The 27,153-nt window shown below is 43.8% G+C and overlaps 1 long non-coding RNA gene across 2 annotated transcripts in view; it reads right to left on the bottom strand.

The window, feature by feature from the left end:
- Positions 1–6,656: 6,656 nt before the first annotated feature.
- LOC146865619 (uncharacterized) overlaps positions 6,657–27,153 on the bottom strand; it is an 84,369-nt gene continuing 63,872 nt past the window's right edge. For both annotated transcript variants that reach the window (XR_014976664.1, XR_014976663.1), the window contains exon 3: positions 6,657–7,466. This is a non-coding gene — a long non-coding RNA (uncharacterized LOC146865619). The remainder of the gene's footprint in view (positions 7,467–27,153) is intronic.

A 27,153-nucleotide genomic window follows, 5' to 3' on the forward strand; every position in this document is an offset into this window, starting at 1 on the left:
ACTATTTTGAGTATGAAGGCCAGCTGGACCTTCAAACTTACGGCACTTCAATGGGCAGCACTTTCGCCCCAAGCGTGGCAGGACTGTATGTTTTGAATTTTGAAAAAACCTACCTGTTCAATCCCGGCACACCACTGACCTCACATATTCGTTTTTACAAAAGATACATCGATGATGTCTTCCTAATTTGGGAAGGATCGGAGAAGTCCTTGGGAGATTTCCTTACCTGGATAAATGGGTGTGACATAAACCTGAAATTTACCAGTGCAATTAGCAGAAAGAACATCACATTCCTGGATCTTGATATCACTCTTGCCAATGGAAAATTGGAGACTAAAACTCACTTCAAAGGAACTGCTAAGAATTCACTACTCCACTACATGAGCTTCTTTCCTCGTACATTGCGGGAGAACTTACCTTATGGGCAATACCTGCGACTGCGCAGAAATTATAGCAATCTATCAGATTTCAAACAACAAACCCAGGGTTAACTTCTAAATCACAACTACGAGGATACCCAGACAGGATTACCAATAAGGCCAAGAATAGGGCTCGCAATCAAAACAGAGAGAGTCTACTAGAACAGAAACCAAAAGGGGAATCCCCAATCCCCCTGACTTGTGTGACCACATACAATCCTGTGTCATGTCAAGTGTCAAAAATCGTCCAAAAGCACTGGAAAATACTAAACACTGGAAACCAACAATGGGAAAACCCCTATTCTCATACAGAAAGGGTAGAAGTCTCAAGGACAGTTTAGTACATACAAGACCACAGCAACTTACAAAACAAAAGAACACCATACATAAAGCATGGAGTCTCCCAAGGGTCACTGGCCATTACCATTGCAGATACTGCAGTGTGTGCCACTTAACCAAGCCAACAAAGACCCTCAACCGTGAACCAGGAAAAGTATTGGAAATTCAAAAACATAGGAGCTATAACACAGACAACGCCATTTACCTTATTACCTGTCCATGTGGGCTCAGGTATATAGGAATGACTAGCCGAAGAGTAAAAACAAGGATCTGTGAGCACAGAAGCACAATTTGTTGCAAACGAAATACGACTTGCATGACAAATCATTTTCGAGAGGAAGGCCACACAACCAATGATATGGAATGGGTGGTGGTTGAACATTTAGAAACTACGAGCAGCAATGTCCAACAACAATTGTTAGAAAAGGAGCAATGATCGATCCATCGCCTGTCCACACATACTATGGGGCTGAACGATAATATACCGTGGAACAGTTTAAGCAGATAGAGACACCCACACCAGTGTATACTTTACCGTCATTAATCTGAATGGCAAATCTTAGTGTATATCATCAGAATTCCTGCCATTTCCTCATTCAATAACCATACTGCAATAACCTTTGGTTATATATTCAGACAAAACAGCAGTACCTCACCTTGTTATTGATGAACGCTGAACACGAGGAGGAAATGATAGTCCACGCACTGTGCAGTGAACACTCTTCAATGAGCGATCTGTACATTACATCTCCTACGCGCTCTCATCAATGCCCTTGGTAACAGTATTAAAGTGTGCTTTGATCATGTCAGTGAACGTAGGCTTTGTACCAATTCTGAGTCATATCCTATTGATGTGCATCAATACGCTCTGTAATGAGCTCTGTACTGAGCATAGTATACATCAGATCTCCCACGTGCTATCATCTGTGCCTTTATTATTTATTTTTGATAAAAGTGTCATGATCATCCAAGTAAACTTAGGCTATGCACCCATTCTGAGCCAGAATAGTCTTTCGTCATGGCTTCTGCGTACATAGTTCCAGAATCAAGTTTGCCGATAACTGTCAAGAACATCAACATGTATGTAAGCAGACTACTGTAAGACAGTGCGTTACGTCACGTCATACTCACTAGACCACCTCACGCACGCCGCGCACTGTGGGTGAGCGGTCTAGCTTACTAAACATGTGGTCACGCACCAGCGAGTGACGCAGTCTATCAGGAAGTGTACTCGCTCAAGAACATTAAATACTCGCTGGATACCGGCCCCGGGACACATCCAGTTCCAGAGGATGCCGGAATAGGTTGAAAAGCGGGCGAGCACCGAGACAAAGTAAGACCTTTCCATGCAAAAGCTAACTCTGCTTTTTTAATCTGCCACCTTGGAACTCCGTTGGATTGCAGAATCCTCCTCTATATTTTAATCCTCATCTAGAGCACATATTAGAGGCTCACCCCTCCCTGGAACCGAACGGCTATGAGAAAATTGTGATTTACGTAAATACCATCAAGGGATCCCATTTTTTCAGTATCACAATTGAAAGCCCATACAACACGCTTGCCAGTGAATCTCACGCGGTTCGTAAACCGCCACTATCAGTCACTATCACTGATTTTTTGCGATAGTTGACACTTCACGCAGCGTGTATTCTAAATAAGATATACTGGCAGGCTCACCAAATCGGCAATAATCATGCAAGTCAAACAGTGGTCACTATCACTCACCCACAGCGATTGTTGACACGCGGGGCAGTGCGCGTCTATGATAATTTAAAAACCCAGGCATGCTCACCAAGTCGCAATCCAGCATGTTTTACGCTGAATATTTTACATATGTATGAGTGGCTATGCACGCATGAGTGACACCGAATGTTTCTGTAACCACATGGGTATTAAGAGAATGAAATTGATAACAACAAACAAAAGAACCACTGTTTTTATATGTTATATGTTGTATCGTTTTATCCAATTTCTCTTCACAGGTACTCTAACAACAGTGGACCCGGAGTCACAGTCAGTCCACTTAGCATGAAATGCACCCCTTAGCGTGTCTACAAAAATGCATTAACACATGGTTATAATTTTTACCACTCACTTTTTTCACTTTTCACCAAATTAAGTATAGAGAGATCCTGAAGAAAGCTCTGTTTAAATTTTTGTTGAGAGCTGAAACATGTTGACCAAGGGATAAATCAGACACAAATAATAGTTCTGAAACATTATCTATCTCATTTGTTTTTAAACATACCCTGGGCCACTGGGAATAAAAGTATTGGTTAGTGAGTTTCCCAGAGGTATTTTTAATCTCACATAACCTCCAGCACCATCACATGAAAACAAAAAACCAGCTCCACTGTAATCAGGTGTCGCAGCACAGCTGGGTAGCATTCAGCTACCCAGCTGGGAACCCTATGATGAAGCATGACACCAACCAGGTTGGTGTGTGAGTGTTCTTTTTAAAAAAACTTGTGGTGCCAGGTACTACAGTGTTGACCAAGCCACTTTCTAGTGGACCTTCTTAGTTGATTAATTCATTGATTGTTTGCAGGTTTCATTTTTCATCGGGCATCACAGGTCTTATCGAAGCCAAAACCCCATACTTAATTTGTAATATAAACAGTGCCGGTGCCCAAAACACTGCTCAAAGGACCACGGTGGTGCTCTTAAATGTTCCCGCGCCGAATACCAAGGCTGTGTTGTCCAGACTCCACCTCAGGCCTCTTTAATCCACTTCCAGAGGCTCCCTGCCCCTGTATCTCACTCCGCAGCTCCTGCTTTCTCCCTTGTTGATGGCTTTTCCGTTTTTCTCCTCCTTCTTAGTCCTTTGCTGTAATCCCTTCTGTTGATCTCCAGGAATGTCTGAGAAAGAAAAACGAGGGTCGGTGGGCCCCACTGGCACACACTGGCGCAAAACAAGCACTGCCAAAATCAGAGGTGGAATTTAATTTGTGTCTTTCGTCCCTTCATACAATCGCACTTGTCTGACCTGTTTTTCCTATTTAAAACCATGATGCCTTAGACCCTACAAATGACTTGCTGCATGCTATTTGATCATTTTTTTCTTAAGAAGATATTGAAGTAGACATGCCAGGAACGATCTGATACGTTCTTCCTTGTAGTAGCCACTTTATTACTTACCGCTCCTTTGTGCAAGGGCTCCACAGCTCCCTGACTGACTTTAGCGGCCTTAGGAATTGTGAGCACTGCGAGTCTGGGAAACTTCTAGCTCCCACGTCACCACCATTTAATGGCTGTCCCTCATTGGTGGACTCCCATGATTGGTTTCTGTTGTGAGTATTGAACTAAAGCTTTTCTTTTGTACACAGGCAACCAGGGTCGGATTGGTAACGCGGGCACTGTGGAAATGGCCGAAGGGCCGGTAGCCGAGTTCCTGCTATGGGCTGCTTTTTTGGGCAGCGTGGGGTCTGTCTGTGCTGTTAGGATGCAGTCAGCGGTACCGTGGGTGCCTGAGTGGCCTTTCTAGAGGCTGTTGGGTGGTATCACTTCCTTTCTCTCGCTGGGCTGGCCCATTATTGTATGCTGATTGAGCGGGGGCAGGGGGCCCCAACAGAAGTGTTTTTTCTCACTTGCATTCATGTCTGGCTCAGCAGTGTGATCTCATCTGTGCATTTTTCTTAGTCTAAGTTAAGTTAATAAAACATGCCCCCCACCCCCTTTCTTGTCATAAAACTTCGCTGAAGCAGTGTTTTGTGGAAAGGCAATACACAAATGTGGGCCACTTTTTTTTGGTGTGGGTCGATTTTTGGTCCCAATCCAACCCTGACAGGCGCCAATAACATGTATGGATTACTTACTTCACTCATTGGACATAATTTACCTTAGTTGTACCTTTGCTCCTCTGTCTGCCGTTGCTGCGTTGGTGCGTCTCACTTCTTTGCCAAATACTCTTCTCTGCCCACTCCATGATGAGATTTCTTGCATGTCTCGAATGCTGAAGTTCTTACCTTTGGCTTTTCTGCCACCTTCCTTCGATACTGTATTTGTGCATCTCCTCGTTATTTTTTATCAGGGTCACAAAAACAATGTAATCATACACAATTTATACCCAGCAGCAAAAACAAGGCTAATTTACGTCTCCAGGCGCAATCTGAGCCCACAGGATGTGATAGTTCACATTTCAGGTGCCTATGTTACTAAACCCAGTATCTCAAGACAGCCTGGCACTGACACTCCAAAAATGAAGCAAAAAGCTGGAGTCCTAACTGTTTGGAGATTGCATTTTACACTTGTGCCAAGAGCCCCAGAAGTGGTGTTGCATGCTATATAAATGCAGTCAGTCGGTCTTATGGTTTTACCTATATTCATTCGGAACAATCAAGACTCCAAACTAATGCCAGGGGCACTGCTATAATGTCCTCCCTATTTACAAATATAGGTTTTGTGCTCTACTGGTTACAGAGAGGTGGTGCAACGTTCTCTCATCCTGAGCTGCTTCCGTGATGTGCTGTTCATGAGAAGCCCACTGGTGCGGAGTCATGGAAGAAGCGCCTGCTCTTAGCAGCAACAGCAGCCTTAATGCTTGACATCTGATGAATGGACGCGCCAACCGGCCAGGAGCTTTTCTAGATCTCTTATGAATTATGTCTTCTCAGTCTTTACTAGGTGTTCCCTTCTGCAGCTTTTTGCCACTCATGGTGCCTCTCACTACTGCAATACAGAGACTCTACTTTTGTCCACGTGCTGTGCACTTCCGTAACCTTTCCTCCACTCAGAGCTCCACTCCTGACCCCCCCTCCCCCAGGTCCCCTTTCCTGTAGAGAGAGGTACTGTTGCTGTCACAGCCTCCACTGCACCATGTCGTAGAGATGGGTAAATAGTCAGGCCGAGCTCTGCCATCGGGCGGGTGTGCCTGGGATGTTATCACCCACACTTAGGACATCATTACACAACTCTTTTCTTATCTAGACCTCTTTTATCACACTTAGGGGCATATTATCAAGACAGGGGATACAATTATCGGCGCTTTAGCTGCAGAAAACTGCCGCTAAACCTGCGATAATGGGCTTGATAATATGCTCTATGGAATTCCAATTGAAGCCCATGTTAGATGTGAAGGACATTTTATCGCCTGTCTTGATAATATGCCCCTCAGAAATTCAAGCTCTGATCTATATGCTTCAATAGTACCTGTTCTGTCCCATCACCATGCTGACTGCATCTGCAAGCTTAAACTCCCATCATTCTGGATCCCATTTAGAATGTCTTGTACCTAGATGTGACTTACTCCTGACTTAGTCCGAGATTTTCAGGGGTACCTCACAACTACTCATTGAAAAACCTTTCAGACTCAGCACCACGAGGAGAAACATCTGTGTGACTCATAGGCACACTATTTGCATCATCAGTTGTGTTCTGTGTACTGAAGGAGGAGGGAGCACGCAATAGGAACAGTTTTTGTGTCGGGGAACACACGGGCTCACCAGGGCAAGTCAAGCCGGGTGTCCCCGGGCGCAGCCATTCATTGTGCCACGGTCCTAAGCTGGCCAGAGCACGCTGCATGCACTTCGGTGAATATTGATCTGTTCGGCTGCAGTCCAACGTCTGGTGCCTTTAAGCATTAGAGGCAGGAATACGGCGACACTGAAGGGACAATTTTAATTAGCAGCATGTGCAATGAATCACACAGCCACAGAAGAACAGGCCTCCTAAACAATCTATAGATTAAACAATCGTAAATACCAGCAGAATTATTCGAGGGTTATTTCCGTGGAAGGACGGGTACTTGATTTACCTGTCGTTTGCACACCCCTAGGCCGCAAACTGTTCTTTCTAATTAACAAAGAGATGTAGAAATAGAACCAATGCGGTTTATTTTTGTTGACTTCACACACACCATTATTTTACCAATGACAATGCAGCTTCAGAACTAAAGGGAAAGCATCGAGTAAACTGTATCAGTGGCAGTGAGTCACAAACATCCATGGGCAGTGGCAGGCAAATTACTTAACAAAACAAGAAACATGTATGCTGAAAATAATTCATATTATCAGGCACTGAAATACAACATTTAACAGGTCGGCACTGAGAAGAATAAAGCACTACAATATTGTGTTGATAAATACACCACATAAGGAAAGGAGAACGGGTTATGGCGTAAAATAAATTGCCTTGCAGATTTCAATGCATGTAAAATACAATGTTTTACTTATCTGCTCCCTTCAGTCCCATCCAGCGATCCCTTCAATCAGCACCATTGAGGTGGCCTCAGCATCAGAATAATCTAATGGGAATCAGAATTAATACACGGCGTCCCACGTTCACTCGGAAGAACAGGGAGCCGAGGCTCTGACAGAAAGTAATCCAGCAAAATAGAAAGAAGCCCTGATTGCAAATATTCAAACATTTACCAGGCGGAAGCAGACTTACTGCAGGAGAGGCAGCTTAATCCTCACAAGGGATCCTTTGGTGTGCGAGGGTCTCCCTCCTGCAAGTCCCACCAGCCTTTCATTCTACGGTTATCTCCTTTTTATTAAACTAACAAGGAAGTGTGTGGGTTAAAGCTGTCATCGGCAGGCCATCCAATGCAGACGAAGTGTGGATTGTAGATTCCCCTTCTCGTCCTTTGCTTTAGACAATGTCTCAGGACAGTGTATGGTTCTCAGATGCCGCTTGGCCTGGCGCACACTGTTGTTCTTCTCTCCTTTTGGCCCTGAAGCCGTCACTCGTCGGCGCATGAGAGTCAATCATCTGTACAAAGGTGCAGATGAAATATGCAGTGAGTGGGATCCAGCTAGAGATGCAGCCAAGGCAACGTTTAGGATGGCCACATTAACAAAAGATTGGTTTTACATTCATTGAATGACAGAAACAGAGCCTTAATTTGCTCCTTTGCAGGCATTTTCCAAACCCAAAAGTTAGACCCAGTGGTAAGCATCTGCAGCAGTCTAGGCATTAACATTTTTTAATTGCCAAAAGGCTAAGCTTGCTGGGCAGTTTCGCAGACAGATGTGAGGTTGCAAATGCGTGGTCACGTTCACAGAGATGGGGCCTTGAATCCACACTGCACAGAAGATATATGGCCGACTCTAAAGTGATGGCCACCAGCCGCATGCAGAGCGTGGAGCAATATTGATGGCAGTAACAGCAGTCTGCATACAAAAGAGGTTTACAGATGGCAGTGCATTTACACTGACATGGTTTGTACTCCATTCTCATGTACATATTCGGACAATGTTTTTAGCCGATAATTGTATGACCCATGGCCTAGATGAACAACCATTTTTTGGTCACCTATGACCGACTGGCAAAAATAGAGTTTGCGACTCACTACTAGGAATGGGCATGCCAAGGGCATCCCTTCCTAATAGCAACTCCCACTTCAATATATGATTGTTTTGCGACCGCAATTGCGGTCGCAAAACACTCGCAGTTTACCGCCTACTTCAGGTAGGCGGTAAGCAACTGGCAAACAGGAAGGGGTCTCCAGGAGACCCCTTCCCCTTTGTGCATGGGTGCGAAAATATTTTTAACAGAAACGTTTTATTTTTATTTTTAAATGCAGCCTGTTTTCCTTTAAGGAAAACAGGCTGCATTTTTTTTTAAACTTCTTTATTTAAAAAGCAGTCACAGACTTGGGAGACATCCCTGAGAGTGCTAGCCATTCCAAATGGGGTCGCAAATTGCACCTGTCTCATGAATATTAATGAGGCATGCAATTTGCAGCCCCATTAGGAATTGCAAACAGTGTCTGAGACTCTGTTGTAAATTACATTTTGCGAGTCGCACATTGCGAGTCCCAAATGACGCAAATTGTGACTCATAAATTGTAAGGGTTGTACATCTGGCCCCATGTTTATAACTGTACAGCAGTGTCACAGAAAGCAATTATTTAATAAATGCATCAGTAAGTTGAGAATGGAAGAAGGATACAACATATATACTGCAGTGTCTTGTACATAAAGAACACTGGAACACTTTTGGTTTCCACTGTACACCATAGGCCTGTGGCGTAATCATTGAAGGGATGAGTTGAAGGCAGGCTTAGAATATTGAGTTCTGACTTACACACAGAGGAATTAAAATTTGTAAAATTACTCTCCATGTGTGGCATAGTTATTGGCCAGTACCTGGTCTGGTAGGATGCCACATATTCTAAAGGAAAGCAACTCTGCCGATCTCAACTGAATAGCGTAGTTATCAGTTAATGACTAATTTCAGGAAAATGAGTCGGGGCTACAAAAGTGGACGATAATTAAAGACTCCTATCAGGAAATGAGCTGATGATGTAATAGCCAAAACTCTTACCCTGCCAGTAGCTTCAGTATGTAAGCGAAAATGGCTTGAATGATTAGTCATAGTATGCAGTCATGCTGTTCACAGGGTTAACCGGAACACGCAACACTGTGTACTGAATGTTCATCATCTTGAGCAGTTATACGTCAGATACATAAACCGCAAGCACACAGTTAACCAGAGTGATGTATAGTGACACAGAGCTTCACGTAAAGCAAAACCATTTATGAAACGTTTCAAATGTGTTGAAAATAATTAAAAATACACGTTTCATGTCTTAAGGAAACTATGTCAAGTGATAAATACAGGTCAGATGAAAAAGTATGTGTTAAAATTAAGAAAATCAAACAGCATTATTAAAACCTAGATAATAGTGAAACAGATGCAATATTAAAACTGGGATATAATTATGGCCGCTGGAATGATGGGATTCTGCAGTCATGGCGTTTTCAGCATCATTATGGACTTGCCACATTTTCCTTATAAATCATCATCAGCTGCATAATTTACCCAAAAAATTGATTTAAACAGATCAAAAGTCGTTAGAACACAGGGACACATGTTGCTGCGCTGTGGAAGGCCCATCACAAAATTTGACAAGTCAACTTTAAGTTCTTTGCTACATTTTGGGTGTTAACTGGTACCTGACCTATGGTGGTCTTCCCACTTGCTAATATCAAGAGTGCAACCACCAAGAAGGGTCCTTGGCCTGAGGAACTAAACTCTAACTCCAGCTCTGCACCCGGACCATTTTCCGCACTTTTAAAAGCCTGTATTGCAATGTTAGGTCCATGTCGAACCATTCGCTGGAATTATGGGACCCTACTGTGTGTATTCCTTTGGCTCTCCCGGAGAAGTACCAGCTACTCAAACTGTACAGAGAGTCCAGACCAGAAGGAGACCCTGCTAGGTGAGAGGGTGGAATTGTATGTTTTCAGAATTTTGGAAAGGTGCTCTAATTTATCGTCCACAGGGAGCCAAGAAAGATTTTAGATCTTTGCTAACAGAGCACATTGCGCTTCACAGACTGACATTTAATAACTTTCTACTCAGGGGGGATTTAAATTTAAATGGTGAAAATGTCCACAAAACTGAGGTGGCCTCCCTTTTGGCCAACATGCAGATGCTAGGTCTCAAATAGATTGTGGTGAGCCCACTCGTTCAGCAGGTCACACCTTAGATTTGATCTTTACTAATTCCTTGGATTTCACGTGTGAACCCCCCTTACTTCTTCTTTGACCGTATCACTACCAAATTAATTTTCAGATCCCTAAGGCAAATGAGTAAAAGAGAATTGACAGGCCACTAGACAATGGAAACTTGTATCTCCGGATTTCTTTGCGAAGGGCTACCTTCATTTTGAACATCCTTGTAGCCCTAATTTGAATGTCACTCTGGTTAATTTCCATAGTTCTTTCAACCAGTCACTCGATCAGATCGCCCCCCTTTAAACAGGTACCTGTTACCTCTAGCAGGAGAAATGCTGCTTGGTTTACAGCCGATTTAAAAATCCTCTTTAGAAAAAGAAGAACTTAAACTGATGCTCAAAAGTTACTATAACAATATTAAAAATGCATGGAGAAATTTCATAACTTATCAAATTGAGCAAGCAGGCAATTCCAGTAAAGTACTCTTTAAAACACTCAATGATTTTATCAAACCATGTGTCTGCTCCTGTACCATCCTGGCATCACAAGAATTATGGGACTTTTTGCCAGTTTTTTGAGGAGACAATCAATATAATTTATGCTAACTTTCTAGTAATCAGGAGCAAGCCAGATGACCCTCCTGACTTCAGTTTGCCTTCCTCTAAGGCTATGTCTCATCTGGAGAGCTTTGAACACTGTACCCTGAAGCAGACGCAGATGTGGCTACAATTAGCAAAATCAGGCTCCCCTCAAGATTTATACCTCCCCCTGTATTATGGCCAGTTTTTCCAGCGTTATTGCTACTGCCAGCATGTCCCTCTTGATGGAATTAGCCTCAGATCCCATGGCCTGGAAAGCTGCCAATGTCACTCCTATATTAAAGAAATCTAACACTGACCCAGGTAACCCCTCGAACTACCACCCCATCTCGCTACTTCCTCTTTTGAATAAAATATTACAGTCCATTATAAACAAGCAGCTTTCAGCATTCCTGGAAGAACACAGGCTGCTGGAGCCATCTCAATCGGGATTCAGAGCACTAAACAAGATATTGTTCAATAAAGTTTCTAGATTCAAATTGTTCTCAAAGAGTAATCTTCTTCATTTTCTTGTTATTGCATTTGTTGATATATAATACATCACTTCTTTATGATGAATAGAAATAGATGACATCACCAAATGTAGCCAATAGCCAACACGTGCTTCGTCTCGGGGCAAATCACCAGACGACTTCCTCAGGGCAAACAAAATATCAGTGGACAAATTCACCACATACCAGGTAAAACCTGTGTGTGATCCCAACTATCAAGGGTCTAAAAGTATACAAGTTTATTTCAAATACATAATCTGTCCTTCAGCCTTCTGATATGTTGTATGGATAAAATCTCAGTTGGACAGTCAATCTGGTCCAGGTAAGTAGAAAAGATTCATGTTACGGAGAGTACTCCCGCCATCATCTTTGTCACGTAGGTCAGTGCAATCGGGATTCAGAATATTCCACAGCATGGAAACCAAGTCAGTTGCACTCACTGACTCCATTAGATGGTCCCTTGACATGGGCAAACCAGTCATGCTTGTGCTCCTGTATTTGTCTGCAGCTTTTAACGTGGTCTGCCATGACATTCGAATTTGTAGGCTATATGACACTAGGGGCTATGGCAAAGTACTTCAATGGTTCCTGGACTTTTTGAAAGATTGTACCCAAACGATCTCCATGAATCATTTTATGTCTCGCATCATGCTTGTTGACTAAGGGATAACAAAGGGCTCTTCGTGGAGTCCCACTTTATTTAACATCTATGTTGCCCCTTTGGCACAGATCGTCAAAGAATTTTGCTTCGAGATATTATCTTACGTCAATAACACCCAATTGGTCATCTCTTTTGGTCAGGATTTGAATGGGGTTAAATCCCATTTTTCTGACTGTACGGGCTCTTTGAATGTCAACAAGTTGCTTGCAACTAAACAGAGAGGAACTGAAATACTGCTTTCCAATGAAGCTCAGCATCTGTGGGTTTCAAACTCATGGCCATCTGAACTGGGGCCTGCCCTGTCCCCAGAACAAATAGTAAAAAATCCTGGTGTAAAGTTAGACATCACTCTGTGAAGAAACATGTCCTTCAAAACATGCTTTGCTACTATGAACTTATTGAGAAAAGCATTTCCTTGGCTTCCACTAACCTCTAGGAAAATCTTAGTTCAAGCATTGATTACGAGTCGCCTAGACTATGGAAACCCTTTACTGGTTTCAGCCAACGAGTGTCAGTTGTGTAAACTGCTTGTGGTACAGAATACTGCAGCCAGACTAGTTTGCAATCTCCCATCTGGTTCTCCTTCCGCTCCTATTCTGTATTGTTTGCATTGGCTGCCAATCAGGAAACGGGAGATCTTTAAGCTATGCTTTGTCACCCATAAATCTCTAAATGGCAACAGTCCATCCTACCTACAAAGCAGACTCAGCTACTACTGCCCGATTATAACACTGAGATCTAAAGACAAAGCCTTACTTCAAATTCTGTGTATCAGGACTTCAAGACACGGCAGGAGCTCCTTTTCTTACCTTGGCCCCCTATATCGGAACAAACCCTCCCTAAATATCTGTTCATGCACTGAGCTTGGTAAGTCTAAAAAAACTCCTTAAAACATGACTGCTTTAGTTAGTTTGCTTGCCTCAAGGCAGCTAAGCGCCAAGATTTTCCTTCGGTTATGATTCATTGCACTATAGTGAGTGATGCTAATATAACAGAACCTATGAGGTGAAACGTTTGCTCAGCCAGTGTTAGCATTTGTAAACATAATAAAGCAATACTATCGAAAAATATGCCTCATTAACCCACATAACAAGCCTTTCTTACAACATAATGTTGTCAACCTTATTGCATATTTTGATCCTCATAATTCCCGTGGCTTTAGATATAATGATAGACACAATCTTATTTCATCATAGAGAGCCTGATCCACAAAGCTTTTTAAATAACTGGTTATGTGTCACTTCTGTCATAGACATGAATTAGTGAATTACTCCTGCATATCTGGGCCTTATTCATAAACCATTTTCTTTGAATAGCTGTATCTTGTATCAGAGTAATGTATTAAAGTATTTTAGGAGTAAGACATGCATACATACTCACAGAAAAAACGTTCATGAACCACAAAACATTTTATCACCAGAATAAGCATATCTTTATCTTGAAATTCACAAGTAAACCACACCTAAGTCTTGAGATGCAACTAATTGCAAACAATGCTTTCCTAATCATATCAGACCTGGCTATTCCAGTGCAAATCTCATTTAAGACAGAAAGATTCATAGAAGCACGTATGTGAATCAGGCCCAAAATATACTTTTGGAAATGTTTCACTAGTCATTTTTTAAACAGGTAAGCGCAGGTACTTAGTATATGCACTTCTTCAAATTTCTCAATGCAGTACTTCCAGTAGGGATCAGGTTCTCTGAAATAGGTAATTTTCTATTTCAAGCAGTCGGTAGTGGCTCTGTAGGCTGTAATAAGGGCAGAGATTGTGGTAATAGTCTGAAACACTGTTAGCCTATATGAGGTCTTCTTTTCAGCAAAAGTGGCACACCTCAGATCTTTGAGATTAATAGGTTGCAAGAGGGGAAACTGAGTGAGATTATTCAGCAGTCACTTTGATGAAGGATGCTCTCCACACTTCGATCGCTTTATGTCCATTCGAATTCCAAACCCATCAGTGAAGGCTTCCTATGTGATGGATGGGTGAAAGGCTATTGGTCTTTAAGAAATATCTTGTACATCTAATGTAGCTAACCAATAGGAAAGTTCAATCTTAATCCACTCATAAAGGAAAATAAGAAGGCTGCCAAGAACTGCAGTTTATGTTGTACATGATAGAGAAGATTTCCCAAATTGAGTACTTTGGGGCTGATTACGGGTTTGGAGCAGTTGAGCAGGGTCTCCGCCGGCACGGCTGCAACAAAACCGCGCAAGGACCGCCAACCTAAATATGAGTTCAACTTGTGCAGGTGGGCGGTCCTTTTGCCTGTTCCACAGCGGTGCCAGAAAAACAGGCATAACAATTTTAATGAGTCAGAACAACTTAAGGTGTTTTTGTGTAAAAAACAAATACAATTTAATCAAGAATCAGCAATGATTTAAACACATTTCATATAAAAACCTTCATTAAAAAAGCCATGTAAAATACATCAATACAAAAATACAGAAAAATTCATATTAAAATACACCCATACAAGAAAACAGAAAAGTCGACGCTGCGTTTCGGTGGATGAATGATCGTTCACTTTCTTCAGGACAGTTTTCTAAACAACAAAAGTGTTACATTATTGTACTTGTTCTCATATGTTGCTGACTCAGTGCATTTAAACATTTTATTATAATGAAATAGAACATTACTATTTAAGCATCCCCTCTCACCACTAGTCATTTTTATTCAGTGTCAAATAATAGTTTTTATTTTAATACTGAGAATACATACCTAAAACAAATTTAAGTGCATCTAGTATTTCACTTTACTAGTCTTGCCATTGTGCATTGTATTAGCGTGATCTACTATTCCCCTCAATAACCTATGTTGGATGGAAAGTTTATTACTGTATTTGTTGTATAGGGACCCTTTGTGTTTTCAACTGATATCGACCCTGTCCCAGATTGGATTTTAGGGTATGTCCTCTACTTTTTTTACTTAGAAAAACAGGCACCACAATTGGTATGGCAAAAATGTTCCAGCACAGCATGGACGGTGAAACTGGCGGTGCAAGCATACAGGGGTGGCACATTTTGTGCCCCCTGAATGCATCCCCATGGCAGGGGCATAGTCAAATTGTCTCTGTAAGATGCAAATGGGATTCTAGGCGGGAACATCCACACTAATCTTTATAGTTGTGCTGACTACCCTTGACAGGCAGGCGCTAGCTTCGGGATGGTGCTGCTGAATTGTATATTTTTAGACATTTTTACTGCATTTCAAAGATATGACAGCTTAGCTTTTGCTGAACACTAGATTCTTGAAGCCTAAACCTTTTTAAATTTGTTATAGCCTTAATTGTCATATTCTTAAACTGGAATAATTGGGTCACATGCAAGGGAAGATTAAACATCATTCTGATGGAAAACAGATGCCTGTTGCCCACCTACCCACTTAATTTGCTCATCTCAGATTTCAAGTATCCTGATTATTTGTAATATTCAACTCATTTGTACCAAAATCTAGAGGAAGCATGATGTAGCCTTCCATTACACCGATAATACTGGCCTTCTCGACAATACAGTGGAGTGACTGCTAAGGGCTGTTAATCAGCTTGCTTTATATTATTTATGGACTACATATTGACAAATGCAAAACAAAGACTATGACTTCTGTCTGGTTCCTGGATAGTGATAAGCTGGAGGTAGTTCATTCTTCATGATTGCTTGTCATTTTTTTTATTGTAAATTAAATGGTTTGTTAATTCTTCCGGTTACCTTCCAGTCCACTGGTTCTGATCTGATCAGGTGCACGCCAACAGGGGTCACATTGACTAATGTCTTCCCTTACTCAGCCTACTCGTCTACTAGATCACTGGCAAATGAATTATTTTTTATCAGGAATGAGATCAGTTCAAATGTTGATGATGGAGAGACAGCAGGGCTAAAGTTCCTAAGATAAACTTCCTAACGCTAAGCACAGGCAAGACAGTGCTATTACTAATTCAAATATAGACGAATAAAGGGAAGCAATCAGCGGCGGTAGGCTCAGGTAAGTGCGGCGAGGAGGTGTGGCGGGGCAGGGCAAAGCAGGGGAGGAAGCCGACGGAAGACGGAATAGGTATAATTAAACAAATAAATAATATGTATTCCATCATCTGTCGGCTTCCCCCCCTGCCCTGCCCTACCGCACCGCGCTTACCTGAGCCGGCCGCTGCTGGAAGCAACTTTATCCAGCTCCTCAACAACCTCACACAGTAATATTTATCTGGCTCTTTGTCTTCCTCCTACCTTTCATCATACTACCCAAACTTCACCAGGAAGGTGGCAGATGGGATTCTCTGTGAAACCGTGACAAATGTCCCATCCACTGTTTTACAAGTGCCATAGGCTGTAATGCATTTGTAATACAGAAGACTGGATATCAACCACGTTTGTAATGGAGTATCCCAACCACCAAACTCTAAATAAGGCCCAAAGACTTATTTATCATAATTTTGCTTGAAACTAATGAAGACCCACCTGACCAGAGTTATAGGAGTTGTTTCAACTCAACAACTACAGATCTTATTCTTTATCTGATTATTTTATTCCTCTCAATTTTCACCTCAGCATCTGCAATTCATTAGAAAGAAACCAAGTCTTACTCAATGAAGGATGAGTTACTGCTTGAGAGGAGTAAATCAGCAAACACAATCCTTGTCAGGATGAAGTCACAAGCAAGCACAAATTAACCTTTGCTCAACCCTCTGGTAGCTTGGCACAGAGCAGTCAGGCTTAACTTAAAGGTAATGTGTAAAGTATTTATGCAGCAATTCACGCAGTAATAAATTGACGCACAACACAAGAAAAATCCCATACTAATTTTAAAAAGTGGAGTACGATTTATTAAACAATTTGAAACCAAATGACAAAAATCCAGTCAGTAGACCCAGAGATATGCAATTTTAAAGCTTTAAGCGAAAATACCGTCAAAAAGTACAAAGTGGCAACTGTGGGTATCTGGTCGCACCAGACCGGGACAAAGTCACAAGTTCAAGACGACCATGATGGAGCATGGGCCGGCTACAGGGACCAAGTTAGGCCTGCTGAACAAGTGTACTTTAGATCATGGTTAAAGTTAATTGCAAGATTCTATATTGAGGATGTGTCGGTAACCTGAGGCGATTTGAGGTCTGGGTGTAGAGATGCGCCGCGCAGTGTCAGTAGAGATGCGCCGCGCAGTGTCAGTTCTGGAGAGCAGCAAGACTGTGATGTAGAGTCCGACATCATCATTGAGGATGCCGTTGATTAGTGGCTTGAGATGCGAAGTACGTCGTTCCTCAGTGATTCTCAGGCAGCTGTGGGCTGTAATGTGAAAACCTCAGTCGGGAATGCACAGCGGTTTTGATGCAGAGTTCTGTGGGGCAATGCATCGTGCTGCGGCTCTGATGTTGAGTTTTGGGAGGCAATGCATCACACTGCATCAGTTCTACTGGGACCCCAGCTGAGCTGGCACAGCATCTTCAGGCCCACTTCCAGGAGCCCAGGACTGAGGTGGCACTCCTTGGGAGGGCAGGACTCAAAGCTGGCAGAGTCCAGGTGATGGGTTAAAAGTTGTTGGAGTTTGTTCTGTCCCTGAGGCTCTGATCAGGAGGTCAGTCAACTAGCCCTTGGAGTAACTCTGGTGGTCCTTGGTTCAGGATTCAGGTCCAGTCCTTCTCACCGAGGGAGGAGGGCAGCAGAGTGCCAGTCCTTCTTGCAACAAAGCAGCACAGCAGTCCTTCTTCAGAGTCTTCCACAAGTCCAGATATGTATTGAAGAGTTGGGTCTGAGGGTTTATTATTTATACCTCATGCCCACTTTGGAGTAGGAGAAGGTTCTTAAGGTTTCCACCTCCCTGAGGTGTCAGACATCTCATGCCTCCCTGCCCTGGCAGCAACTTGTCTGGGGACACACAAAAGACTAGTGACAAACCCTTTGTGAGTGTGTTCAGGCAGAACCTTTGTGATGTGGAAGTGTGGAAGAGGACATACATGTTGCCCAGTGGGGGCCGAGCTCTATTTTACACCATACCCACGCAAGCTCCACCACTGGATCACTAACTGCACCGACACATTCGCCCCCCTCAAGAAAGCCACAGAACGACACATCAAGAAAGTAAGCTGGCTCACCCCTGCACTCCAAGAATCCAAACGTTCCTGCCGACGACTCAAAAAGCCATGGAGGACCAACAAAACCTCAGAAACAAATGTCGCCTACAGAGCAGCCACTACAGCACAGCACCAACTCATCAAATCCACAAAGAGGAAATCCCTCCAAGACAAAATTCTCTCCAAAGCTCATAATACCAAAGAACTCTTCTCCATCATCAAGGAATTTACCAAACCCTGCAGTGAAACAACAGACATACCACCCTCCCAAGACCTCTGCAGCAGACTCAGGACCTTTTTCCACCTCAAGATTAAGATGATCTATGACAACTTCGATAACCAAGACCTCCGCACCGCTCCAGCTTCCCCCCTAGCTATGTCACCCAACAGACTCTGCTCAATTGGACCCCACTCACAACAGAAGGCACCTTAATGACCATGAAGAGTATCCACTCCGGAGCACCCTCAGACACCTGCCCACCCACATCTTCCAGAGAGCCGCAACGGCCATCACACCCTAACTATGCCGGATGATAAACTGCTCCGTCAAGACCACCACATTCCCTGACGACTGGAAACACGCTGAAGTCAACCCCCTCCTGAAGAAACCCTCTGCAGACCTGACGGAACTTAAAAACTTCAGGCCCATCTCCCTGCTTCCATTCGCAGCGAAAGTCATCAAAAAGGCCATCAACTAGTAAACTTGGTCAAAGCTGATAACATCCTAGATATCTCCCAATCCAGATTCTGCAGCAACCACAGCACCAATGCCGCCCTACTCGCCGCCACCGACGACATCCACTCCCACCTCGAACAGGGCCAAACAGCAGCCCTCATCCTCCTGGACCTCTCGGCTGCCTTTGTCACCATCTCCCACCGCACATTAGCCACCAGACTCCATGACGCCGGCATCCACGGAAAGGCTGTAGACTAGATATGCTCATTTCTCACTGGCAGAACTCAGCGAGTCAGACTCCCACCCCACCTCGCGGAACCAACAGAGACAAAACTTTGGAGTGACCCAGGGATCCTCCCTCAGCCCCACCCTCTTCAACATCTACATGGCCCCCCTCGCAACCATCGTTACAAACCACATGCTCAACATTGTCTCCTACGTCGATGACACCCAGCTTATCCTCTCGCTCACCAATGAACCCAACATCTCCAGACACAATTTCCAAGAAGGAACTGCCTGAAACTCAACTCTGAGAAAACAGAAGTCCTCATCCTTGGCTCCACCCCCTCCTCATGGGACTTCTCCTGGTGGCCCCAGCCCTCAGATACCCCCCCACCACGACGAACCACGCACAAAACCTGGGCATCATACTAGATTCATCGCTCACGATGAACCACCAGATCAACGACGTATCCTTGGCCTGCTTCAACACACTCTACATACTACGAAAGACTTTCAGAGGGATCCCATCTGAATCCAGAAAAACTGTCATGCATGCTCTCATCAGTAGCAGACAGGACTACGGCAACTCTCTCTATGACGGAATCAACAAGAAACTACTTTGCAAACTCCAGACGGTCCAGAACGCCACCGCCAGACTGATCCTAGACATTCCTCGTCACAGCCACATCACCCAACACCTCTACGATCTCCACTGGCTCCCTATCAAAAGAAGAATAACCTTCAAACTCCTCACTCACATATACAAGGCCCTCCACAATACCAGGCCAACATACCTGAACAACCACCTCTCTTTCCACACACTCAAAAGACACCACAGATCAGCTGACCTCTCTCTGGCCACCGTTCCATGCATCTTCAAGACCAGAACTGGAGGAAAGTTCTCCTCCTACCTCGCAGCCAAGGCCTGGAACGACCTCCCCCTCCACCTCCTGCAAGCTCCCACACTGCTCCAGTTCGGGAAGGACCTCAAGACCTGGCTCTTCGGATGACCCCAGCACTCAATGGAGCTGACTTCCAATGCCCCCCAGCACCTTGAGACCCTCACAGGTGAGTAGTTGCGCTTTACCAACCTCTGATTGATTGACTGATTGATTGATACACTGAGGCAGGGAGGCCACACCTGCATGAGAGAGTGCCAGGAGGGCACTCCTGCGCAGCGGGACACAAACTTTGCCTGGTGGGGGCCCAAACTCTATTTCCCACCAAACCTTTAGGCAACGAGGCCGCTCCTACATGGAGATAGCACCAGGCAGGTGCTTATAAGGACGTCCGCAACATGGAATGCAAACTTTGTTCGTTGCAGGACCAGACTCCATTTCCCACCATGCCATGTTGAAGGAGACTGCACCTGCATGGCGACAGTGCCAGGTGGTTGCTTATAAAGATGCCAGGACACCAACGGAGTGGGATGCATGTGGGATGTGCCTGAAGGCCCATTTTCACCTGGAGGAGACTTGGTTGGCCCACCCCTCTTTCACTCGACATTAAACAGGTAATATGAGCTTCTCTTTTCCCTACAAGCTCTGTCCAGGCCCCAAAATGGGTAGGTGCAAGCCCCAGCAAATTGGCCCAAAGCCCAGACAGGCACCTCTCTGGATGGGTTAATCCAGGGGTAGTAGGGATCATAAATCAAGAAATCAAGTTAGCAGAACATTGCTTGTCACTATACTTCCCTCCTTCTGTATCTCTCTCTGCAGTTCTTGTCCCAATTGTGCCAACAATTAAAGAGGCTAGAGCCACAGTTGCTCATCCAGACTTGGGGTTGGGTCCTTTAAGCCCCCTACTAGCACTCTGGTGTCCAAGGAGACCCAATTTCAACTTTCTAATGTTTCTCCCATGGGCCCAAAGGGCAAGAGGAAGAGGTCTTAAATGGGAGATGGATCCAAACATTTTTGCTGTACTTCTATTCTCCCACTCATGGACTGTGAGGACTTGGAGAAGGACAAAATAACAGACATAATTAAGGACTTATGCAACAAATCCTTGGAGACCCTGGTGGGTAGATTAACACAAATGTATTATCGTTTTGGTGCAATTGAGCAGGGCTATGCAGGCTAAACATATCCCTAGCCAACCAGCAGCAGGTCACAGTGTCACCACCACTTCTGATTCTGTAGCCACTACCTCTACAACCTTGCCTACTGTGCCTGCTATGCTAGAGAATTCAGCTGCTGTGCCGACGGGAAATCTTTCTTTGACTGGGACACCTTCAGCTCGACCTAGTGTGGCTTCCAGCAAATTGACGAGAGCTGAACTTTTTATATCAGGTGGGAAAAGGGGTAGGGTCAAGGATGGATGTGTGGGGACATTCCAGGCAAGGGGGCCACCCCGGCCAAGGAACCCAATCCTAGTTTGGTCTACCTTCCCCAATGGAACGGGGATGTTATTGTGCTGTCTAACGTGCCTTGTTTACCTGCAGACTCGGTTGAGTCATTTGCTCAATTCAAGAACAGGGTCCTACACTGGCTGCATACCTTTACTGCCTATCATACCTTTATGTACCAAATATATTGATGGTTAGAAGGGCGGGATGGGTTGGTCCATTGGCAAAAACTTTTAAAGGAGACTGTATCATTGTTAATTTCAGGTACCCAAACATTGTGCAAAGTGTACTAGTTAACAGTTCTTAACATGATGGAATATGCTCCTATATACTTCCTCTCCCATTGGGTTATTTCTACCGCGATCTGAGGCCTGGGCTGCAAATTAATCTACCTCCAGCTCGATTGGTAGTCCATAGCAGTGACAGAATTAGCTCCCATATGACCCCCTGTGTCTCGGTGGAGGCCTCCTCTACCCTTACTCTGGTGGACTGACTACATACTGATGGCAACCTTGCAGCTCCCAAGTCTACTTTGGTATACAGTCCATGCACCTTTCTTCTAGAGCAACAAAGGCAAATTCCTCTTGACTCCTCTTCCCAAACTGAATGACCCTGATTGATTAGGTCTTTGCCTGATGCTGCACGCTTATCTGATGCTACTATCTACCCCAGGTGTCAAGCAAAGAACCGATTTATACTGAGTGCCCTGAACAGTTACTCCCAAATGCTGTAGTTATAGACTGTTCTTCCACTAGTCCTGCATTCCACCAGTTAGCTATCCATAGTTGGAACACTGCTGGCATCAGGAGTAAGCTTGGCAACCCTGCTTGGAGCCAGGCCATCAATAGTCACACAATTTGTGTATCCCAGGAAACCACCATGGTTGAGCAGGTGTTTCGGAAGGGCATTAAGAGCTTCAGTGTCACTGCAATCAGGTCCAACCGAATATCCTTGGACTTGCAAGGGACAATTTTCTCCCCTCTTAAGGCTAAGCCTCTGTTGTTGATAAATATATACAAAATGAGTTGTGGGTATAGATATGAATCAATGACTCTGCATTTGTTTCACAAAATTTTGGTACACCATCTGGAGTCCCATTTTGTTACTGTGGCCGAAGATTTCAGTCTTACCTTTGAGACCAATGGTATTATTCAAGATTTATCTCATATGGAAGACCAAATATAGGGGAAATCCTAATTTAATTTCACCAGTAAAGAAGAACCTTACAAGGGCTGCCCTTCAAGTGGCTGATCTTCCTCTAGCGTATGGCCTACAAGCTTGTAATGACCATTGACCCGCTGACACTTTCCAAGTCCTCACTTTTAGGAGAGGGTTGTATTACAGCTTTATTGATTATATTCCCTTGGATGTGAGACTCTAGAGTCAGATGGACGATATGATAGTGTCTGAGCATGAGGAGAGTGACCATAACACTCTGATACTTAGAATGAGACAGTTTATCCCTCTTGTTTCAACCTCTGTGTCAGAGAGATATGACCAGCAGCTAGAGGTTACAAACAACCATAAAAATGTGAAGTGCGAGGTAGTGTGCTCTTCCCCCAATGTTGTCTCAAACATCTATTTGGTTCTTGCCATACATACGTAGATTATGGTAGAAAATTGGGATGGCAACGCAGCTATCATGATTGAGCACAATTGAGTATTTAACAAGCTTACGGACTTTCTTAACAAAGAATCTTTGAGACCACTGGTAATTAACTCCCCAAAGGGATGATTTACTCAATCTTGTAGAGATGCAAAGAACAGGCCCCTGAGTGTAATTAAAAAGGGAGTCACCCTGAAGATAAGGGGGTGTAGAGCCCAATACTGATCCACAATAAAACAAGCCAAAGTAGCATGGGATAATGAAATCTGGTCTGATCTCTAAAAAACTTCCGCCAATAATTATCCTAAGAACTTTTGGCGATTAGTCAACATAGGTGGTGGGAAATTTGGGAAACCAGCAAAATTATCAATTTAGCGCCACAAATGGGTTGTCCACTTTGGGAACTTGGATTCAGATGCCCTTAAAACAGTTATGGTCCATTTTTATCCAGAAAATAGCTCTATTCCTAACCAGCACTTGGCCCCAGTAGTTTTTTTCATTTGCTGAGACTGCTCTAGCAGTCGCCTCATTTAAGAAAGGGAAGGCAGCAGGGTTGGACAAGATCCTTGAAGAACTCTTTAAATCAGACACCTCCCTTTGGGTAACAAATGCAATTATGGCTTGGGTACTCATGCCTGCCTCATGGAAAGGTGCTGAGATTGCACCCATCTTTAAGAAGGCAAGTCCTAACAGCCCCTCAAATTGCCACCCTATTAGCCTTATTGACAATCTCCAAAAGGTTTTTTGTGAACAAGTGTTAGGGTGGCTAATCTCCAGGTAGGTTTTAGGTCCAAAACAAGTGCAATTAATTAGGTCTTCAGCTTCTTTTTGGTAAATTGGAAGACAGTAGCTATAGGAGGGGGAGGGTCCCTTTGTGGCATCATTGATCTGGTCCCTACAAAAAAATGATGTGAGGTCCTACATGGGATGGGGATTCCTTGCAATTTATATTTAATTGTGCATCTCCACAAAGCAAACTATGCAAGGGTCAAGTACGACACAGGAGGGGAGAAAACTGAGACTATAACTATTGAGAAAGTTGTGTGTCAAGGCTGTGCCCTTGCACCTACCCTTTTTCTTTTATACATCAATAATTGTGTCATGTATTTGCTCGACTGTGTCAATGACTCCCCTACCATGGCAGGACAAAATGTCCCAGCTCTTTTTTTTTACGATGACAATCTTTTATTGGCAAAAACTACGAGGGGTCTACAAAACCATATTGACAGTTTTAGCTTATTTTGTACCGAGTATGGTCTCGAAATCAATATACTTCCAAAACTAAGTGATGGCCTCCACTAAAACCAAAAGGGTGAAGGGTACCATCAACTTAGGAAAGGAAGCACTAGAAAGGGTTGGGGAGTTTGATTATTTAGGAATTCTATTTATGCGCTATGGATCCTGGATCCTGCAGATCCTCAAAATCTCGTTTATGATTAAACATTATGCTGGGGCCATGGGCAGGTTTGCAAAAAGGGCCTCTTGGCTTCCAATTCTTCCTGTAATGGAAATATATAAGTCACAAGTGAGGGGTGCTACACTGTATGGCACTGAGCTAGGGGGCCAATGCAACATGGGCCCAAAGGGGGTTGCTGAAAACATTTAGACCAGAGCTCTTATTGGCCTTAGGACGGTAATCCATTGGTGCCATTATAATTGGATTCAGGTAATACTTCAAATGTAGAACTAGCCGCCTTCAGGCCATTACTATCCTGGTTGCGCATTTGGGCTAACAGCGATTTGCACTATTATAGTGAGAGAGGGGCTTGCACTCATCTACAAAGATCACATGGCTGGTCTTTGTTAGAAAAGCTTGGCTGGATCTTGGTTTGGCAAATTTTTGGGATGATCCCTCTTCTATCCACACCAATGCTACCTCAATGGTGAAACTGCACTTTCAGAAAAAAGTTGCTGTCGAAATCGAGTTGAAGAATTCCATTGGCAGCCTTACTAGATGTTTTTTTATTGCATAAACCTATTAAAAACCTAAAGAAATTTTTAATTATATCCATCCAGCACATTTTTATACATTTTAGATATGGGTACCTTCCACTTGTAGCCTAAACTTCATAATGGGATGCCACCAGACCCGTGCACTGACATTGTTTTTTCTGTACCTCTGTATTGTTGTTCTTCTGTCCATTGCATGCTAAAGCCAGAAGTAAGTGGATTGCCCCTCTCTGCCAGTGCCTGAGTTTGATGGAAAAAAGGCAAGCACTTGGGGTTTGCAAAAGCGATTCCTCAACAAGAGTTAAAGTTGCTGTATCAAAGTTTTTGTATGCAGCTTGATTCATCCGACAAAAGCTGCTACCCAAACCCTGATAAAATGATGTCAAATGGGTCTTATTTTCTGCAATTTATATGTTATGAACCAATAAATCTCTTTTTATTGTACTATTTATAAATATGTGAGCACCATTGTGTTCAAGGAAGAGGTGTGGTGCAGTGGCCAGGGCAGCTGACTCTGAAACCCGGGGCTCACAGTTCAATCCCGGGTGCCGGTTGCAGATCAGCCCAGCCCCATGTGACCCTGGGTAATAGCTCGCTTAGTCTTCCCGGCGGCCCCCAGCGCTTTGACACCCTCAGGTAATTGTTTGCGCTTTACAAATACTGGACATTTACATTCTATTTATATAATATTGGATTTGTTTTTATTGTTATATGTATTTTACGATGTTGAAATTATATGTCCGATCAATCAATAAACTTTGACTATCACTTTGACAGTTCCTTTCCCTCATTAATTCAGAGTGGCCCATCCTGCTCACACCTAGCCTCCCTTTGTCTTACAGTCTGGGAACAACAGCCAGCTACACCTAATCATGTGACCCAGGCAGAGGCTGCAGGCACCAAACGGTAAGGAAAAGAAAATGCCAACTTTCTAAAAGTGGGATATTCACAATTGTGACTTAAAATGCCCAATCAGGTGTATTGCCAATTTTACAATGTTTTAGGGAAACAGCACAAGCACTTTACACTGGTTAGCAGTGGTAAAGCACAGAGTACTAGTGCCACCAAAAAATAATTCAGAAAACAGGAGGAATTAAGGCAAAATGTTTGGGGGTAACCCTGTGGAGAGGGTTAACTCCAACAGTGGTGCTTCATGAATGCGTGGAGTGATGCTCTAATAGCGGATTTGCAGATGTCTACGACAGGAACCCCTCATGCCAATACAATAGTAGCGGCCTTGGCCTTGGTGGAATGGACCAGCAATCCATCAGAAGGCTGCGTCTTAGCTAATGTGTAGCAGATCTTAATTCAGAGTACAATCTGTTGAAAGAGAGTCCACTTGTACACAGTCTAGTCCTTTTTCGTTCCAGTGAACCAGATGAAGAGTTGATCATCCACGTGATGGTCTTTAATGCAATTAATATAGAATGAGAAAGCTCTCTTTGGGTCCAGGTGATGGAGTCTCTCCTCCTCCTTGGAAGGATGAGGTAGAGCGAAAAATGTAGGTAGAGTGATACTGTGCCTGACATAAAATGGGGTGATTACATTTGGCAGGCAAGAGGCAAGCTTCCGAAGAACCGGTTTGAGATGATGTATGAAGGGTGGCCTGACACAGCTTCAAGCTCACTGACCCTCCTGACCACTGTAATGGCCACTAGAAAGATGTTTTTTATAGTCAAGGGCCACAGAGATCAGCTGTGTAAGGGCTTGAATGGGGAACACGAGAAACATGATGAGCAGATTGAAGTCCCATTAGGGCTTCACGAAAGGGGCAGGAGGGTAAAAGTGTTGCATAACTTTCAGAAAATGAGCCACAACTGGTGACTTGAACATGAAGGGATGATCTGGCAACCACAGGACAGTAGAAATAACTGACATGTAACCTTTTACAGTGCCCTGTTTAAGGTATATCCGGGCAAAAGATAGAACAAATAGCCACATCTCCAACAGTGGTGCAGAAAGGGGGTCCACGTGACATGACGCACACCAGGCCACAAATCTATTCAAATGGCAGTCGTATGCAGTTTTAGTGGAGGGACATCTGGATGGCAAGACAACAGCACAGACCTCGAAAGAAAGATTGAAAATCCACAACTTTCGCTGGTCAATCTCCATAAATGAAGTTGGAGATTGAGTAGGTTTCGGTGCAGGGCCCTGCCCTGTTACTGCGACTAGATATTCTCCAGAAGGGCTGCCTGATCAGAGGATCGATGCTCATGCTCAAGGCCGATACCCTACTCTATTTACCCAATCTGGAGCCACAAGTATGATTTGGACTTGGTCCATCGGATCTTCTTCAGAACTCGTGCAGGTGTGATATAGGCAGAAAGGTGTACAGGAGTCCTGAATTCCACTTGAGGTGGAATGTGTCTCCAAGAGGGAG

This window comes from Triturus cristatus, chromosome 2_1, assembly GCF_964204655.1.
Source record: "Triturus cristatus chromosome 2_1, aTriCri1.1, whole genome shotgun sequence".
Taxonomy (NCBI): domain Eukaryota; kingdom Metazoa; phylum Chordata; class Amphibia; order Caudata; family Salamandridae; genus Triturus; species Triturus cristatus.